The following is a 9,384-nucleotide window of genomic DNA, read 5'->3' as shown; positions in this document are numbered from 1 at the left end:
GAGGACCGAATAGACTTTTGCAAGGAATTTTTGTTTCTCTTATACAGGTTGGCGGTTTTACTTAACAAGAGTCTCACAAACCACCATCTAAATCAAAGCCAACAAACTCGGAGAGAAGTAGCAAACACGTCTTTGTGTCAGTAGCACCTGGGTTTGTGTGTTAACTTATTGCGGAGGTACAGAAGTACCGTGATTTCCTGGGGAGCAGGACAAACTTAGCATGAGTTTGCACATGAGTTTCTTGTATTTTCTTTCTGGCAAAGAGGGGATTCAAGCATCTTCCCCATGGAGAGGTGAGCAGTAACACTCCATTTTTCATCATCTGGTGCCAAACATCTCTCAGTGAACACCTGCTTTTTTTTTTTCTTTTTTTTTTTTGTATGCTGAGAAATAAACCTTGGCACTGTTTTCTGAACTGGTTTTAAAACTTCTGCACTACAGACCATGCAAAAAGAATTCAAACCCTGAAACTTTTTTTTTTTTTCAAATCACCATGATTCCAAGCCTTTTTTAGGATTTTTTGGCTTGTCTTCTGGGTTGTAACCAGAGTTTATCAACACCACCATATTTCTAATAAGATGAAATTATCTCATGTAGCAAGTACACACCAGTAAGCAGATGGTAGGTGTAAGAAATGGTCCAGCAATTCGTGCCACTAAGGGGTTTTGAAGGGTTAACATTGAGGCCTGGGTTTAGGCGCGAAAAGAACAAGGGATTTCTTCGGAGAAAAACTACTGACTTTGCACGGATGTGCAGTAACTTCTGATAGCCGGCCAAGAGACCACCAGATAAGGAGGAAGAATGAGGGCCTTCCTGTCTCCCTGTTCGAGCAGCCCCTGAGAAAGTAACAGAGACTGATAAGCAGGCGACATCGGATTCGGGAAACCAATTATAATAACCTTGCCTCTTTTAGAAGTAGTAATAAATATGTATTAGCCTAGGAGTATAAAAAAGTAGATGCCTTACGTAACGGGTGTGCGTCCTGGTGGAGCAGAGACTCCCGGCGCACCCAGCGCTGTTTGCTTGCCTCTATTCGTTTAATAAATTGTAAACTCTGATTGTAATCCTATTTGGGACTCAGTCATTTATAACAATTGGGGGCTCGTCCGGGATGGTCTTGGTTCCTGAATTCTGACTTGATCTAGGAGGGGCGCCCCCACCATTTGGTGGCTCCTGTTCGAGTCAGGTCGGGGCTAACACCATCCTGAACCTGAATAAGGGCAAGCAAAGATTTAGATTTTTTTATGAGCTCCCTTTGCCGGCTGCAGCACGATATTTTGCCCGTAATTCTGCGCGCGAAGATCCGAACGAAGACGACGGAGTCGTAAGTATTTAATGTGTATACCGTTCGGTTGGGTGGGTTTCGGTTGCCTGTGTGTGTGAGAGTGTGACTGAGACGGAACGTAGTTCCGAAGCGATTGTGGAGGTCTTCTAACCGCGGTTCCAATCTCCCGCGAGGGACTTGGCCGGTGAAGGACCGAAGCGATTCCTATAGGATTCGTGGGTGGGTGATAGGTCCTAAGCCCCCTGCAAGACACTCTCACTAAGGCAACCAAGGGCTGTAGGAATTGCCACAGTAAAATTCCTAGATGGGTCAGATTAAATCGAAGACCCGGGACCAGAGAAAAGGGAGCAAATTACCAGACATACCACCAGAAAGTCCATTAGGGATAATGATTAGAAATTGGAACGATAGGGGCCCCAGAAAAGGAAAAAGCAAAGTAAAAATGATTCAGTATTGTATGATAGAATGGCCAAAGGAGCCTTTAAGACCACATGTCTTTTGGCCTATTTTCGGATCTTTGGAAGACTGGGTTTGCCAGGCTTTAAATCTACATGTTAACTCAAAGGAACCTTTTAGCCAGGAGGAAAGTGATTATGCAGGATTATGGATCAGGATCTCACGTCCTTTTCCAGCCTCAATATTTACACTAAAAGCAGACGAGAAGTTTGACGAAGAAGAGAACAAAAAAATAAAAAATAAAAAAAAAAAAAAAAGGAAAAAAGAAAAAGATGATGAATGGGAGTCATTGGATAACCTACCACCTCTATATCCTAACAATCCACCCCCGGTGGTGCATCTTGTAATCCTGTTTTGTTCTTAAATGTTTTGACTGTGTCAAGGAGGAAGGTGGGAGCATTATCTAAGTAACAGTTTAGAAGTTTGGGTATATTCGCGGTGGTGTTCGGTCAGTTTCCCAAGTATCGGGGGAGCGGGGCTGACTGATTATCAAAGTGGTAGAACGGAGAGTCACTTCTTTGGTGGTTCGGGCCTGAGCCCTGGGAATTTGGTAAGAAGGGGGAGAGCGAATTTATTTAGGCCTCAATACCTTTTTAAACCCCCATCTTGACGGATACACAGGAGTGATTCCTTGTTTTGTGTAGGCTTACTAACAAAGTGCATGAGAAAAATTAGCATTTGGCTTGAAATTCGGTCTTATTGAAATGTAAATTTTGTGGAAAAGGTGTTATTGTTTGTCTAGAAGACAGAAGGCTGAGTGCTTCAGGTGTTTTTCCGAAGTCCTGCGGATTTATGATTGGAATGGGGCTCATTAATAATCTGAAATAGTAAAGTTTGTATGTGGAAAGAAGAGTTTAATCCCAGAGGACTGGGACATTTGGGAAGAAGATTAGGAAAAGATAGTAAAAACCTGCAATAAAAAGGTTTGCGTGGGAATTGAAACAAGGGACAGTAACTAATATAAATAAATAAAAGGGAATGGGAAATCAAGGAAAAGGGGAAAATCCAAAAAAAAAAAAAAGGCGTCCTAAAAAAAAAAAAAAAAAAAAAAGCCTCCTTGGGTGCATATTGGCACATTGGAAGGATATTGTTAGAAATGGGGGCACAGAAAGCAAGAGGACTTCCACTAAGTATTGCAATCAATGGTGGCCACTATATAAACTAAATGGCCACTTTATGGATCAATCGACTATAACAGTGTCTTGCAATTAATGTTTTTGAGGAGAGAAGGAAAATAGGATGAAATGTTGTATAGTGATATGTTGTTTCAGCATGTTGGAGGGAAAAGGTTTGGAATTAAGTTGGCCCCTGACTGAGCCTTTGGTGTTGGCATTAGAAAAGTACGGGCTGGAGAAAGATAAAGGAAGTGTTAAAAGGATTGTTGAAGGTGTTAAAGGTTGTGTGGCATGTAGTATTTAACAGAGCTGTTTGAAGTTGAATGAGCAGGGAAGGAGGATGTAGGAATGTTAATAGTTCCGTCTCAACCCGAGGCTGAGATCTCTAAATCGCGGGTGTGAGCCCTCTGGGGCAGGGGGACCGTGATGGGTCCGAGAGAGTTGTCGTGGAAACAGAAAAGCAGCTAACTCTTGAAACAACCTGAGTTCCTGTGTGAGCTCAGATTGCCAATGGGACCGCTCAGGGAACTTTCAACGATTGCATTCCCCTGACCGACCCCCTCACTGAGACCCTAATCACCCCGGAAATTATGTAAATACTAAAATCTGGTTAAATTGGCTATTGGGAGTTGAGAATCTGTTCCAACAAGGTCCAAAAGAAACCCCTATGGAATTTATGGAATTTTTGAATTTCTGGACCAACTTTGAAATGCAATGAAAAAAAAAAAAAAAAAAAAAAAAAATGGACCTGGCTTAAAAAAAAAAAAAAAAAAAAAAAAAGAGAGAGAGAGGCAACTGGCTAGCCTCTTTCCAGGGCAATCAGCCCCTGATATCAGAAAGAAATTGTCTTAGGCTGCAGGACAAACTTACAACAGTCAGGAATGACGGGGACCTGGGGCATCTACCCTAGCAGGTCCACTAGTTGAAATAAAGCTAGGAAACGAAGACAGAGGCTTGAATTTTTTGTTGGTTATGGGAGCTTCTTTCTCTGTGTTAGTCAGTAAATGTAATAGGAGCAACATATTCAGTGTTAAATAGTTTAAAAGGACGATTAGGAACTAAGACAACTACAATAATTGGAGCCACAGGGAAGGAGGAGGAACGGCCATTCTTACGACCCCTTGATTTGCGTTTTGGGGGTAAGGAACTAACCCATGAATTTTAGTATGTACCAGAATGCCCGATGCCACTCTTGGGACGGGATCTATTAGCCAAATTAGATGCAACAATAACCTTTGAGGATGGAGAATTAATAATGAAGGTACCTGAGTCCAAAGTAGGCCAAATCCTAATGATCAAAGATAAACCCTTTGTTAATATTCCAAGAGAAGTAGAAAATGCAGTTATAGCAACAGTACGGGAAACAGATGTACCAGGGAAGTCGAAACTGGCACAACTGGTAAAGGTGGAATTAAAGGAAGGAGCCAAACCTGTTTGAATCAAACAATATCCACTTAAGATAGAAGCTAGGCACGGGAATGGTGAAAATTATTGACAAATTTCTCAAATATCAGATTCTGGAAGAATGTAAATCGGAATACAATACTCCAATTTTTCCAGTAAAGAAGCCGAATGGCGAGTATAGATTTGTACAAGATCTTAGAGCAATAAATGAAATAACAAAGGATATTCACCCGGTAGTAGCTAATCCTTACACATTGTTAACATCTGTGAAAGGGAAATATAAATGGTTTACCGTGATAGATTTAAAGGATGCCTTCTTTTGCATACCTCTTGATAAAGATAGTAGAAAATTATTTGCCTTCAAATGGGAAAACGTATTGAAGTTTTTGGACCACATATGGTAACAACCGTTTTGGAACAAAGGGGGGGGGGGGCACTGGTTATCACCCAGCTGGATGGTGAAATATCAGGCAATCCTAACTGAACAAGATGACATAACCTTGAAAACGACTAACCTGTTATATCCAGCAGTATTTCTAGGAACTGTTCCAGAAGAAGGACCGTTGGAACACAGTTGTGTGCAAATAATCGAACATACGCCAGCCACAAAGATTTGAAGGATGTACCCCTTGAAAGGTATTCAGTGGGAATACCACACTCTGTGGCACCCACAAAGCTCAGGGAAAGTAGAAAGGATGAATCAAACAATAAAACAACAATTGACTAAGTTAATGATCGAGACACAGCTGCCCTGGACGAAATGCTTACCATTGGCACTTTTAAACATAAGAACTAAACCATACAGTGAGACTGGATTATCATCATATGAAATGTTATATGGTATGCCTTATTCTCAAGGGATGCCCCTAGGGAACAATGTAATTGAGGATCATAGTATCCAGAAATACATAATTACCATTGGAAGGAGATTAAAGGAGATAAGATAAATTGGGATGATGACTCAGACACCACCTTTAGGATTTGCTATTCATAAAATACAACCAGGAGACAAGGTCTTAATAAAAACCTGGAGAGAAGAATCATTGAACCCCCGATGGGAGGGACTGTACCTTGTTTTACTTACTACTGAAACAGCTGTGAGAACGGCAGAAAGGGGTTGGACCCACGCATCCAGAATAAAAGGACCAATAACTACCGAAGCCTGGAGGGTTGAGTCCACTCCTGGGGAACTGAAACTGAGATTAAAGAGGAACTGATATCCCAGCAATAAGGTTCTGCATGAATTAAGGGCACTGGATAAAGAGGACAAGTCTGAAGGGAGGAAAGGGAGAAGGCAAGACCGGGGTAGGACCCTCCACTGCGGTGTGTATGGTCTACCGAGGGAGGCAACCCCTATGGGTATTGACTGCCGAGTGAGAGGGCCTCGACCGGACTTCTCCCGCGCTAAGATCAGGTTGTCCTGAGAAAAGTAACATGAGAATCTCTTAAACCCATAATGAAATTGTGATTAGTTTTTCCAGGAGCTGGATCACCCCGAAGGGCTGAATGGTAACACAAGCTCTGAAAGCGGGCCCAACCTCATGATTGAAGGCGTTTCCCACACTCTCAAGATTGGACGACGAAAAAGGATAAGAAATGCTATACTTTCTGGTATTGTTTCTACAGGGGCAATTGGGCCATGGGCAAGAATGGAAGAATAACTTTTTCACTTTGGGGGAGGAAGTGGCTAGGGCCTTTAACCTTAGTAACTGCTGGATTTGTGGAGGACCGGGGGGAACTGAAAGTTGGCCCTGGGTAGCAGGCCCAGTTGAACCCAAGTGGTGGGTCAGTAATCTGAGCGAAGTTCATAATGGGACGCAATTTTGGAAAGAGGAAGGAGGCCCATGGCAGTTACACTCGTCAGCTCGGGGTGTATACTGCTTGAACAGAACAGGAACAGTGGCGGTGGGAAAAAGCATTTGCAATTGGACTCTGTCACCTGGATATGATTGTATCGATCCTGGATGTAGTCCTATAAACTGTACAGCACGTAGTGGGAAATGGAACACCACACATGTTCAGCTGAGAAATGGGACTTGGCTAAAATGCTCATACAGAGAATTTTTTGGATCCGGATGTGAAACTGTGGCAAGAGCCCAAGCGGGGGGACAATTCGATAGTCGAATCTTAGACTGTCAACATGATAACACAACTAAGGAACAGCATGTGGTGCGGGTCTATCGCTGGAGATGGCAGAATGAAAATGGGAGGCGAGTGTTCTTTAAGCATTTCTGGTCAGCTTATAATATAACTGGCCACCAAGGAGAACTGAATTGTGACTGTAAGTGGAAACCCGATGCGGGAGCTTGGAAGTGCGCATATACGAGTACGAACGGGGCAGACATTGTAACAGGACCACTCGGTAACAAGGACACTCTGTATTATCACGCCCCAAGGGCTGAAAAGGGATGGAATGGTCCTTTTCCAAATGGGACATGGGCCCTAAAGGGACATTATTGGGTGTGTGGCAAACATGCTTACAAGAGGCTACCTGAAAATTGGTCGGGAGTATGCTATGTGGGGTACATAAGACCCTTGTTCTTTTTATTGTCACAAACACAAGGAGATCATTTAGGAATAAGATTATATGATGACCTGAACAGAGTGAAACGATCTATAGATACTTCCTTAACCGGGGGTAGTGCCCAAAAATGGGGAAAGGATGAATGGCCTCCTGAAAGAATCATACAGCATTATGGGCCAGCCACCTGGAACCCAAATGAGTTGATATCAGGAGCCCGAGAACCTATTTATAATTTGAACCGAATAATTAGGTTGCAAGCTATCCTCGAGGTTGTAACAAATCAAACAGCGACAGCCTTGGATCTTTTGGCTGACCAATCCACTCAAATGAGAAATGCTATATTCCAACATAGAATGGTCTTAGACTATTTACTAGCAGAAGAAGGGGGAGTATGTGGAAAACTGAACGATTCTAATTGTTGTCTACAGATTGATGATAATGGAAAAGTGGTCAAGCAGATAACAAAGGAAATTAGAAAGTTAGCCCACGTCCCAGTACAAACTTGGAAGGGTATGGATTGGGATTTCTTTTCATGGTTGCCTGGTGAACCATGGGTTAAAAGGATGCTGTTTTTATTTTTATGTGGTGTAATGACATTATTGTTTATACCTTGTATGATACCTTGCTTTACGTTGTTGATACGGCGAGTAATAAATAGCACCCAATTTGTGATGACTTCAGTGGAGAGAAAAGGTGACGTGTCGATAATGATGCTTAAGAAGTGGACACCCCGAGAACTGACTGATGAAATCCAATTGTTACTGACAAAGGTTGAAGGAGAGACACGAATTGATGATTAAAAAAAAAAAAGGGAGGAATTGTAAGAAATGGTCCAGCAATTCGTGCCACTAAGGGGTTTTGAAGGGTTAACATTGAGGCCTGGGTTTAGGCGCGAAAAGAACAAGGGATTTCTTCGGAGAAAAACTACTGACTTTGCACGGATGTGCAGTAACTTCTGATAGCCGGCCAAGAGACCACCAGATAAGGAGGAAGAATGAGGGCCTTCCTGTCTCCCTGTTCGAGCAGCCCCTGAGAAAGTAACAGAGACTGATAAGCAGGCGACATCGGATTCGGGAAACCAATTATAATAACCTTGCCTCTTTTAGAAGTAGTAATAAATATGTATTAGCCTAGGAGTATAAAAAAGTAGATGCCTTACGTAACGGGTGTGCGTCCTGGTGGAGCAGAGACTCCCGGCGCACCCAGCGCTGTTTGCTTGCCTCTATTCGTTTAATAAATTGTAAACTCTGATTGTAATCCTATTTGGGACTCAGTCATTTATAACAGTAGGTGCAATTGCAGCAAAAACCTCAACCTAGCACTTGAGAGCTGTGGTGGTGGTGTTTCTTTTTGTGTGTGTGTTTGTTTGTTTGTTTTTACCACAGTCTCCTAGAATGTGATGAACTGTAAGGTGGTTTTGTGCAATACCAAATTTAAGTGAAATCCAAATCCAGGCATAAAGCAGGTTTCAATTTCTCTCTCCTCTTTTCTAAATTCTCTTTTTTAATTTTGAAAAAAAAAAAGTGGGAATTCATTGTTTTGCTGGTAAATCTTTTTGGTTCCCAGACTTTCCAGTGAGACATAACCATTCCTGAAGAAAGCTGAGCAATTCCCACAAAGACATTAGCTTTGTCCCAACAACTGTTGAACAATTTCCATTTAAAAAAAAAAAAAAAAAGACAGTTTTCCACCACTCCCACTGATTAGACTAGCAGACGACCATACTGGAGAAAACCCAAATGAATTACAAGCAAACTCAACACCAGAGGAGCCAGCTGATTTGGTCCCATATAGCAGTGCTCATGGTGCCAGGCCCCATTCAGACCTGCGTGGGCATATTCCTCAGTGCACTGACTGCCAGCCAACATCTTGTCTTTCCAGGCCCAAAGGCCCACGGTTGGTCTTACCAGATCAAGTGACGTTCTATATCTCCACCCAGTTGCTCTCTCTTCCCACTACCTATGCCGTACCAGGATGCAATAGCAGTAACAGCTGAGGACTAACAAAAAGGCTGATAAGAAGGTGACAAGAGCTTATGGGTTGGAGGAATCTGATTCAGGGCATTCAGATTCTAATTCAGAGCACCTCTGCTCTAGTGCTTCTCCTCCCCAGCCTCCTTGGGGTTAGATGTTCACTGCCCATCTTGCACATTACATTGCAATAAGCTCTTCCACCCACAGTCACAGGCAGTTTTCTGGTCCTTGTTAGAGGTTACCTCTAGAAATTTCCCTTACGTGACATATGTCCCCACACTTCTGCCTGTGATGGGAACAGCCAGCATGCCCCAGCTGTTCTCACACACATGGCCTCCCAGGACTTCTCCATGGCATCCCAAAGTTACCAACATCTTGTCACTACTGAAAAACATAATTCAAGAGCTTGCACAAAAAAAAAAAAAAAAAAAAAAAAAAAAAAAAATCCTGTGATCCCTCAATGCATGTCCTGAACTGTGACTTCTGTTGGCCTCCAAAAATGGCCTGCAGAAAGCTGTGCTGTCAGCTCAAATGCTTGGACAATGACAGCAGAGAGGAAAAATGTCCCTGGACATTTCATGGGGTTCTGTTCCCTTTAGCATCCCACTCACCTAGCAGGTGCTGCCG

General features: G+C 42.7%; 1 long non-coding RNA gene across 1 annotated transcript; it reads left to right on the top strand.

Annotated features, from left to right (window-relative positions):
• Window positions 1-632: 632 nt before the first annotated feature.
• LOC136786784 (uncharacterized) lies at window positions 633-8,044 on the top strand. Its single transcript, XR_010826256.1, has 2 exons — window positions 633-1,324; window positions 5,733-8,044. It is a non-coding gene; the product is annotated as an uncharacterized lncRNA (long non-coding RNA).
• The last annotated feature ends 1,340 nt before the right edge of the window (window positions 8,045-9,384 follow it).

Source organism: Anser cygnoides, chromosome 1 (assembly GCF_040182565.1).
Source record: "Anser cygnoides isolate HZ-2024a breed goose chromosome 1, Taihu_goose_T2T_genome, whole genome shotgun sequence".
In the NCBI taxonomy this organism is placed as follows: Eukaryota; Metazoa; Chordata; class Aves; order Anseriformes; family Anatidae; genus Anser; species Anser cygnoides.
This window is presented reverse-complemented; position numbering and strand designations above follow the sequence as displayed.